The following is an 11,029-nucleotide window of genomic DNA, read 5'->3' as shown; positions in this document are numbered from 1 at the left end:
CCCATCTTGCTGAGAGTTTTGATCAAGAATATGTGTTGGACCTTATCAAATGCTTTCTCTGCATCTATTGATATGATCATGTGATTTTTATTTTTCTTGTTGTTGAAATTGTGTATGATGTTAATAGATTTACGAATGTTAAACCATCCTTGCATTCCTGGGATGAAACCTACTTGGTCATCTTCTTGATGATGCATTGGATCCTATTTGCCAGGATTTTGTTGAAGATCTTTGCATCAGCATTCATCAGGGATATTGGTCTGTAATTTTATTTTTTGGCAGTGTCTCTGTCTGCTTTTGGTATCAAGGTGATTTTGGCTTCATAAAAGCTGTTTGGGAGTGTTCCTGTTTTTTCAATTTCATGGAAGAGCTTGTCTAGGATTGGTAGTAGCTCCTCTTGGAGATTTGAAAAAATTCATTAGGAAAACCATCCTGGCCTGGGCTTTTCTTTTTGGGCAGATGTTTGATTACAGTTTCAATTTCCTCAGTAGTGATGGGGGTGTTTAGATATGCTACATCCTCCTTACTTAAATGTGGAAGGTTATAAGTGTCAAGAATTTTTCCATTTCTTCTAGGTTCTCATGTTTTGTAGCATAAAGTTTCTCAAAGTAGTCTCTGATTACCCTTTGGATCTCTGCAATTTCTGTCCTGATCTCCCCCTTTTCATTTATAATACAGGTTATCAGATTTCTCTCTCTCTCTCTCTTTGTGAGTTTTGCCAATGGTCTATCAATCTTGTTTATTTTTTCAAAAAACCAGCTTCTGCTTTCGTTGATCTTTAGAATTGCTTTTTGGTTCTGCTTTCAGCTTTATTTCCTTCTGTCTCTCTACTTTTGGTTCCTTTTGTTGGTCATTTTCTAATTTTTTAAGCTGTGCCATTAAGTTATTCAGGTATTCTCCTTCTTCCTTTCTGATGTTTGCTTCTAGAGCTATAAATTTTCCTCTCAGGACCGCTTTTGCTGTGTCCCATAGATTCTGGCAGTTTGTGTCTTCATTATCCTTTGTTTCCAGGAAAGTTTTGCTTTCCTTTTTAATTTCATCTCGGACCCACTGGTTGTTCAGTAGAAGGGTGTTTAATTTCCAATTGTTCAAGTTTTTCTTCTGTGTGACTTTGTAGTTCACATCTAATTTCAGAGCCTTGTGGTCAGCAAAGGTAGCCTGCAAGATTTCTATCCTCTTGATTTTATGGAGGTATGTTTTGTGTGTCATCATGTAGTCTATTCTGGAGAATGACCCATGTACATTGGAAAAGAATGTGTATCCAGGTTTTTTGGGATGGAGTGTCCTGTATGTATCTACTAGTCCTCTTTCTTCCATAACTCTTTTCAGGGCTAGTATGTTTTTGTTTGGCTTCAGCCTGGTTGACTTATCAAGTGTTGATAGGGCTGTGTTGAAGTCTCCCACAATGATTATGTTTTTATTGATTTCTTCTTTCAGATTTGTCAGTAATTGTATTAGATAATTTGCTTGTCTCTCATTGAGTACATATATGTTTAATAGTCTGATTTCTTCCTGTTGCACATATCCTTTGATTAGTAAATAGTGTCCATCTTTGTCCCTTACCACTTTTCTGAGTATAAAGTTGGTGTCACCAGATATTAATATGGCCACCCCAGCTTTTTTGAGGATGTTGTTTGCTTGGATAATTTTTTTCCAGCCTTTGATTTTGAGTCTATGTTTGTTCGGATTATTCAGATTTGTTTCTTGTAGGCAGAAGAAGGTTGGATTCATCTTTTTGACTCATTTTTGCCACTGTATGTCTTTTAATTGGTGAATTTATTCCATTGACATTGAGGGAGATGATTGTCATAGGATTTAATGTCATCTTTGTAGATAAGTTTGCTGTGTTTGTTGGTCTCTCTTGTCTTAGAGTAGACCTGTCAGTTTGACCTTTAAGGCTGGTTTATCATCTGTGAAGTTTCTGAGCTGTTGTTTATCCGTGAAGATGTGTATTCTTCCTCCAAACCTGAACGTGAGTCGGGCTGGGTGCAGTATTCTCGGTGAGGCATTCATTTCATTCAGTCTTGTCACAATATTCCACCACTGTCTTCTGGCCTTGAGAGTATCTTGTGACATGTCTGCTGTACGTCTTAGGGATGTTCCTTTGAATGTAATTTCCCTTTTTGATCTTGCTGCTTTCAGTATTCTATCCCTATCTATGGGATTTGTCATTGTAATGAGGATATGTCTTGGGGTGTTTTTCTTTGGGTCTCTTTTAGGTGGTATTCTTCAGGCATGCAGGATTTGATTGCATATAGTCTTTAACTCTGGGAGTATCTCTTTGATGATGTCTTTGACAGTTGATTCTTCTTGGAGATCTCCTTCCTGGGTTCCTGGGATTCCAATGATTCTCATGTTGTTTCTGTTGAGTTTATCAAAGACTTCTATTTTCATCTGTTCACATTCCTTGAGTACTTTTTCCATTGCCTGATCGTTTGTCTTAAGGTTCTTTTCCAATTTCTTCTGTTGTGTTGAGTTTTTCTGCATCACATCTTCCAGTACTCCGATTCTCTCCTCAGCTGCTGATATCCTGTTGGTGAGGCTATCCATTGTGCTTTTCAGTTGAGCAACCTTATTTTTCAGGTCTGTTATTTCAGTTTGGAGTTTTCTGATTTCTGTCTTTGTGTTCTCTTCAGATTGATCTATGCTCTTTTTGAGTTCTACGAACATATTCCATATTTCTATTCTAAACTCCTTGTCTGAAAGGTTAATCAGGTGGTTGGAATTTATTAGGTCAACCAAGCTTTCATCTTCATTCTCTATGGATGGTGTTTGCCTGCGAGGTTTTCCCATTGTCATGCTTGTAGTGTGGTTTTTCCTACTTGTTATAGTGGGGTTCATTGATTAGAAAGAGAGCGTGGCCGCACGCTCTTCTGCTGCCTCTAGTTGACAGTCCTCAGAGTGAAGAAAGGCACAGCAGGGCAGAGCTATCCCACAGCCCCAGAATGTAGGCACTCACCAGCTTCAAAATGCATTTTTTTGGGGGGTGCGCTCCTTAGGCCTCTGAGGAAATCTTCAGGATTCAGAAGCACAGTTTAAGGCAGACAGAGATAGGAGTTTCCCCTCGCCAGGGGCAATTTCTAAGTGCTTAGCCATGAGTAACCCCTGAGCAACAAACAGGTGTGGCCTGAAAAACAAATAAAAAAAAAATCCCTTCCTCACACTTATCTTCATTGCTGCACTACTTACAATATCAGACACTGGAAACAACCAAGATGCCCCTTAAGAGATGAATAGCTAAACAAACCATGGTACATATACACAATGGAATATTATGCAGCTGTCAGGAGAGATGAAATTATGAAATCTTCAAATATTTTGTGTTCTATCAGTTTTTGGAGGAAGAACGATTTGTGTTGAAAATCAACAGAATTGGCATGTTCAACTAGCTGAAGTTAATCACAGAAACAAACAAACACTTAGGAGATAAACAATCATATAATGTCTGCCTATAAGGTTTAGAGATGCTGAGTAGTCATGAGTAAGATCATCAATTGACCATTTACTCAGTAAAATGCTGCTCCCCCACCTTTCTTCCCAACAATTAAGTCTGTTCAAGTTGACAGAGACATTTAAGGATAGTTAGTAGCGCATTGAATTTCAACAGGTACATGAAGAGCAGAGGCTAGGATATTTTACATAGCAAAATAGTAAGTCTTTTGTGGCAAATTTATAATCTAGAGTTGTGATAATTTACTATTTCATTCTCTTGTCTGTTTTACTCTATACTCAAAAGACCCAAAATTGTTTTTAAAGCTATTCTTTTCAGGTAACATTTTTTGCTGGCCTTTTTTTCCCCCCTATTCTATTATTTTCTGAGTTTTTTTTCTTTTCTTTTTCTTTTTTTAAATTTTTGCTTAGCCTAATCATAATCTAAAAGACCTAAACAGTTTTGCCCTGGGGTTATTGTGGAGGGTACTATTTCCCACATAATTGAACCCATATAATTATTTTCACACCTACAAACTTATCTATTACACAATGCTGCTTTGTTTCAACAATGATTAGATCTAAATTCTCTAATAATGATATAAGATTATGTAGTAAATTTGTACACTATGATTATAAGGCATTTAATAGAAAATTGTTTTTATCATTCACTTTGTTCTATATTTAAGAACAAGGATCAAATAAACAGCACCTCTATGTAATCCTGTGGTAAAAGCACTAGATAGCATCAATCTCATTTTGCTTCTCTCACTTCCTTTGTAGGTCTTGCTAATTTTGATAAATAATTTAGCTTTGGTTAGAATCACATTTCATGTATTATCATTAGAGCAATGTTTTAATCAGTGGTCCTCAAACTATGGCCACATATTCTATTTTGTTCTCGTTTTGTTTCTTCACTTCAAAATGAGATATATACATTGTGCATAGGAATTTTTTCATGTTTTTGGTTTTACTATAGTTTAGCCCTCCAACCGTCTGAAGGACAGTGAACTGACCCCCTGTTTAAAAAGTTTGAGGACCACGTATAATAATCGACTGCTAATACTACTGCAACATGCTTACAAATGCAATAACTAATATAAAGAAAAAGTGCTTTCAGATCAGTTTTATATATACCCAATGATAGAAATTTGGAGAGAAGCAGTATATTATGCATTCAAACTTAAAAATACTATCAGTTTTGTTTATTATTTTGTATGTGCAGGGTGCCCTATTTGTTTATTTTAAACTCCTTAATAGTTGATTCTTGCAAACAAAATACCATCCACCTTATTAGTTTAGAATTTATTTGAATGGATAATGCACAAAATAAATACCTTTCTACATCACTTTAACTGTAGCTCTTCACTTCACTCTGAAAAAAAAATAAAAGGATGAGAAAGAAATTATTACAAATATAATTAAACTGTAAATTATAATTTTTCATTAAACTTGTATTATGACCATTTTTTCTCTTTATCTTATAAGTTGGTGAGTAACACAGTAAATACATTCCATGTTTAAGAAAATATTTGTTAAAAATTATTTACCTTAAAAACTATAAAAGTAGCCATAAATAATTTAAAAATAATTTAAGATAAAAATAATTTGGGGTAAAAATTGTTTTGGAAGAATCATTTGGTTAGAAAATTTTAATCATGTGCTTTTTGAGAATAATTTAAAATCATGACTGAGGAATTCCTGTAATAGTATTTGGGAAATAAATTTCCTTTCCAAATCATTTGTCTGGTCAGTTTTAAGTTTTTGTGATAGAAGAATTTCTCCTCATTAATGAAAAATGAGAAAGAATGCTAGCAGAACATGCAGAGAAAACTTCAAGCAATTATTATGTAAATTTCTGAAAACCATTCAAGGAAGAGAAGGTATATTAATTCTTTAGGGTTTTCTCAGAAATTTATTAATTTTATAGGAGAGGTATTTTCTTTCCCTTTTTCTAATTAGGGATCTCTACTCATCAGAAAGAACCATTGTTTATTCAGATGCTGATCTGGATTCCAAGAATAAGACCTTTAGCAAAAGGCTGCAAACGTGCTTCCCAGGAACACTGTAGTCTTTCCTCATCCAATAAAAGAAAACCCCTGGAGAATTTTCTTTTCCTCGCATTTGAAGAGGATGCTAGGTAATACCTCTTTATGAAGCTTTGCATTACAATGAAATACATCAGTTTTCTATCATTTTATTATGTTCAAATCCCAAGATTGTCACTTAAAACAACAGTAATTATCATTTTGTTCAACAATTTTCTTTGTTTAAAGGGTTATAAAGAGAAAGTCTTTTCTGTTCTTATTGACTTCATTTGGAACACATTCATTTGGGGTTTAAGCTACCCTTCTTGGCAACTGCTCTGGCATAGGATTTACAAACCAGATGAACTCAGTGAACTAAAAAGCCTCTGCTTTTGGGGTCTTAGTTTCTCTTTCTCACTACAAAACCAGAAGAGTTCCAAAGCAAGGGAGAAGGAACCACTTGTATTAGCAGCCTGGGGAGGGGGAAGAGCAAAGGAGGGACGATATGGGATGCAGGCTGGGAACAGGGGTGGAGGGAGAACAACATTGGTGGTGGAAATGGCCCTGATTCAATGTTACTATGTTCCTGAAATACTACTGTGAATGTAATCAACTTTGGTCAAAATAAAAATTATTAATATAAAAAATAAAGAAAAAATCAGAATAAAAACTGTTCTAGTCTTCTGCTGCCAAACCTCGAGGGTTACATAATGTCATAATCTGCCCAGATCAAGTGAAGGAATTGTAGACTGTCCTCTTTAACGGAAAGTGTCAAAGTCTTAAAGTAGTAAGATGTGAAATGTAGAAATTATTGCCTTCATTTTCAGAAAATGCATTTTACCATAACTCATTTCTCTTAGATACCATGTAAATGTTTTTTTTTTCTGTCTTCCAGGTGTTACTATCAGAGATACAAGGATTAGATTTTTGATTAGGATAACATGTAAGTATTAAGAAAAACAAGGCTATACTCAAAACTGGAAATAGTGTCATTTTATCATTGTAATTCTTATTTATACTTTAGACATAATTTTGTTGTTTTATTTTGTTTTGGGGCCACACCTGGTTACACTCAGGGGTTACTCCTAGCTATTTGCTTAGAATTTGCTCCTGGCTTGGGAGAGACCATTTGGGTCGCTGGGGGATCAAACCGGGGTATTTCCTAAGTTAGCTAGTGCACAAGGCATATATGCCTTACGTGTTTGCACCTTCACTCCAGCCCCTAGACATAATTCTTTATTGATGAATTGGAGATTTAGAATTTTCAGGAATGTTGAGACATGTTGAATAACAGCCCTGGATGGTGATGGATGGAGGGGCCTTTCTCCTCTAGCCTAGGCTACCTGTCTGCAACCCCCTTCAGCCAGCGAGTCTGAGGGTTCAGGATAGCCACGAGGGAATGGTCCATAGACAGTCATGTTTCAGGAGACATCAGCTTTATTTAGACCCTGGTCAACATGTGTGGCTCCTAAGCTTAAACCTTTACTCTGGGTTCATCATCAGCCCTGCAATCAACCTCTTTCAACCATCTCCTGCTGCTTCTTCCTTGCTCAATCTGTCCCAATCTCCCAATCAATCTTCCAAATCAATCCCCATCCTGTCCCTGAGGCAATTTTTTGATACCTCGCAAAGACCCCTTCCAGAAATGGGCAGGTCTTACTAGCAGTTAAGGTTACACAGGAAGAATGGTTGAATGGGGGTAACACAAGGCACTTGAGTTTGCTACAGGCATACACATGCACGTCACTGTAATACACATACACATCACATCATCCTCCCCAACATATGAACGCTGCTTCTGCATTTAATTTCTAGGACACATTGGGGGCTTAAATGTCTACTCTGTACTCTATGGTCAGATCAAAGTGTCCATTCTCGAGAAGACATGAAAGATTTTTTTCCCCCCAGGGGAGAGCGCGCACGCAGTCCCCCACTACCATAAATTACGCAGTCGAGTTTCCCACACGTGGGGAAAGCTCAGGGGTCAGCATGCCCAGAGTGCAATGGGCGAGCCTCACCCTGGGGAAACCACCTTCGTGATCATGGAATCACCCCTGCCAGGTAAGTATAGACATAAAAGATTTTTGTCATTAATTTGTCATACACCCAATGCACTCTACATGCCAGTACAACTAAAAAGTCTATAATCTTGGAGACTGGTGCATAGCAGGGACAGACATGCAGGAAGAGAGGAGGTGGGGGAGTAGGGACCCTGGGGTAACAATGTTTTCAAGTCTAGACATAAGGTCTTTGGAGATGCTGACTCAGCCTCCAGATGTTGGTAGCTTGATTACTCCTGTTCACCCAGCCAGCTTGCTCCTGGTACCTTTGCCTGCCTCTTCTGTCCACACTTGGCCAGGGGCTAACCTTATCAAGAGAAAATCACCTTCTACAGTACTCATTTTGCTAAATCCACCTATAATCTGAATATGGTTAGGTAAGAAGGACTTTTAAGCACCTTTCACTATAACTTCTCAGGGGTGATTGAAACAGCACCACTTGGGCATGTGACTTGTTTCAATGCCAGAATAAAAGGTACAAGAAGTTGAGAAAAGGGAAAAGATGGTGAGGGAGGCAGGTAAGGGCTGAGGGCAGCACTCAGGCTCTAAAAAGTGGTGGAAAAATTTAATAAAACAGAACTTCTACCAAGGCCTGCATTACTTCAAGGTGTCTTCTCTGAAGGAGGAATGAATGAATAGTTCAGGTACAGTCAGAAACTTAACCAGACTCTTCCCACAAATTCAGAAACAAGCCCTGCTGCCTGATGCCTGGTTAAATAAAAAAAAAAAAAAATAGCCCAGAGACTAGAGAAATGACAGTGAAGACTGAGATACAAATATGAACGGTAGAAAAATGAAATAATTAAAGTTAACTAGGGATCAAAAGGTCATCATAATGTGCAATAAGCTTTGAACGAGAACTTTCACCTATCTTTGCCCTGAAATAATAGTACTTGCCGAAAAAAAAACCCTATCTCTATTTAATAGAAATCATCAGAGTTTTGTTATCTAGGGAACTTATAAAGAGAAAATTTAGTTCTGAAAAGTTTATTTCCTGAAAACAACAAACAAAATGAAAGTACAGATTATTTAGACTGGTTTTTAATTTGCAATATAATTGCTACACATCTTATTATACAAGTGCTACTTTAATTGTACTCATTTTAATTTTATTTTTGTTAAAAAATACCTATTTAAAAGTTAGAAGCTAGTTTGGCACATATTTATATATCAAATTGAGGCAAATGATAAAAATAACATTGTGATATTATCCAGAGAATTTGACCAGCAAAAACCTATATATCAAAAGATATGATTTTTTATCAAATTAATAATTAAAATTTTTTCGCATTGGACTGTTTGAGAGTTTGCTTTCACTTCCTAATTCAGTTATCACTTATTTTATATCATAACCCCAAAATTAATCCTTTAATTTGAGCTTGACTCTTTCACTAATTGAATAATTTTCCTATTGCTTTAAGCAATTAACTGACATTATGTATTTAAGCAGAAAATTTAAGTTCTTGAAACAATTAAGACTCATTATGCCAAGATTTGAATAACTTTAAAAATGAATTATAACTGCTTTTTAATGTTAAATTGGAAAATATTACTTATCTCTCTGGTTTTTTATATTTTGAAAGAAAGATATTAGAAAAACTATTGAGAGAACATCATTTTAAAAAATTCAAAATATGTCACAATAAAGTCTGCTATATTTTTTTCTATGTGCTCCAAATATAAGTAATTTTTATTTGTGTCAGGCTATAGAAAAGAATGACAAGTTGCAAATTCTTAAATAAATAGCAAATGATAGAATATGTTGAATATTTGACTGTCTATAATATTTGGCAGGGATGGAGGAATGTGGGTCATACTCTTTGGACCTGAGGCCTTTGTGATCTTAGTGATCTTAGGAGGCCATAGTTTGTGCTGGGGATTGAATCAGGATCGATTTCCTCATAGACAAACAAAATACATTTTTTACTGTCTCTCTAGCCCACCCAAAATATTTTTGTTATTTAAGTCTCTTTCTATGAGGCCTTCTTTAAATTTAGTCACAACACTCATTCACCCATCCAACAATGTAAGATATTTTTATAGTATTATTCTTATAGAAAAGGAAGAGCTTATTTTGTCTCTTTAAAATAACATGAAAGTTTAGTTTGAGTGTGTGTGTGTGTGTGTGTGTGTGTGTGTGTGTGTGTGGTGTATTTATGTCTTAATGATTGTGTTATGTTAATAGCTAGTAAATGTAGGCAGTCATTCAGTCTTGACTAAAGTAAAATATGAGCAAGCAATATTTTGAAGAATTCACAGGTGGATTGTGGAGATGAACTACCAAAGTAAGGACCATCTTTAAGGTTTGTTTCTTTTTCTCTGGATGGAAAATGTATCCAAATGGAATACATGAGACAAGAGGCTACACACTCTGTGAAAGTTGATAAAGAGTAGAATATACATTATAGTAAACCTAAGAACAAGTAGGTTTAAATGTTTTATAGGACAATCACATTTTAAACTGTTTTGTGAGGTAATTTTATAGAATACTTATAAAAATAGGCTCCTCTTAGCCAATTATTTAAATTTACAAATAGCTTTAAAAATATGATTATTAAAATGAAAAAGTTAATACTGGCATGGTATTGCTAACTCAGATCTTAAATTTTTAATTCACTTTCATTAATACCTCTTTTTTCCTATAGGATTTAGTTTAGTATCTCATTATGTTTTTACAATATTAAATATCAATAATTTTTTGTCTTTTCTATTTTCATGTTACTGATTCATTTTAACTAATTAGTTGGCTGTTTTGTTAAATGGTCCTCAATTGTTATTTTTTCTGATGTTTCTAATTAAGAGAGTTTTGGGTTTTAGAGAAATTTAGATTTACAAAAAAAATCGAGATGATACTGAGGGTTCTCGGGTGCCTTCTCATATGTATACTAATTCTTATTAGATTTTTTTTTTTCCTTGAGGTCCTCCTGGCCTCTATTTTTTTTTCTCTTTATTTGGATATCTTGATTACATAAATGATTGTGATAAGGTTTCAGTCCTATAAAGATCACCCCTCTTCACCAGTGCAACATTCCCGCCACCAAAGTCCCAAATCTCCCTCCATCCCACCCCACCCCCACCTGTACTCCAGACAGGCTTTCCAGTTCCCTCATTCATTCACTTGATTATGGTAGTTCTCAGTGTAGTTATTTCTATAACTGTGCTCACCACTCTTGTGGTGAGCTTCATGGAGTGAGCTGGTGTTCCAGCTCTCCTCTAATTGTCTCTGAGGATTGTTACAAAAATGACTTTTATTTTTCTTAAGACCCATAGATGAGTGAGACTATTCTGCGTCTCTCTCTCTCCCTCTGACTTATTTCGCTGAGCATGATAGATTCCATGTACATCCATGTATAGGAAAATTTCATGACTTCATCTTTCCTGACGGCTGCATAATATTCCATTGTGTATATGTACCACAATTTCTTTAGCCATTCGTCTGTTGAAGGGCATCTTGGTTGTTTCCAGAGCCTGGCTATTGTGAATAGTGCTGCAATAAATATAGGTGTGAGGAAG

At 35.7% G+C, this 11,029-nt stretch overlaps 1 non-coding gene across 1 annotated transcript; it reads right to left on the bottom strand.

Annotated features, from left to right (window-relative positions):
* Nucleotides 1-7,361: 7,361 nt before the first annotated feature.
* On the bottom strand, nucleotides 7,362-7,525 carry LOC125995618 (U1 spliceosomal RNA). Its single transcript, XR_007491114.1, has one exon. It is a non-coding gene; the product is annotated as a U1 spliceosomal RNA (small nuclear RNA).
* Between the last annotated feature and the right edge of the window lie 3,504 nt (nucleotides 7,526-11,029).

Source organism: Suncus etruscus, chromosome 17 (genome assembly GCF_024139225.1).
Source record: "Suncus etruscus isolate mSunEtr1 chromosome 17, mSunEtr1.pri.cur, whole genome shotgun sequence".
Taxonomy (NCBI): domain Eukaryota; kingdom Metazoa; phylum Chordata; class Mammalia; order Eulipotyphla; family Soricidae; genus Suncus; species Suncus etruscus.
The sequence above is the reverse complement of the archived record's forward strand: the minus strand, read 5'-3'. Positions and strand labels throughout refer to the sequence as shown.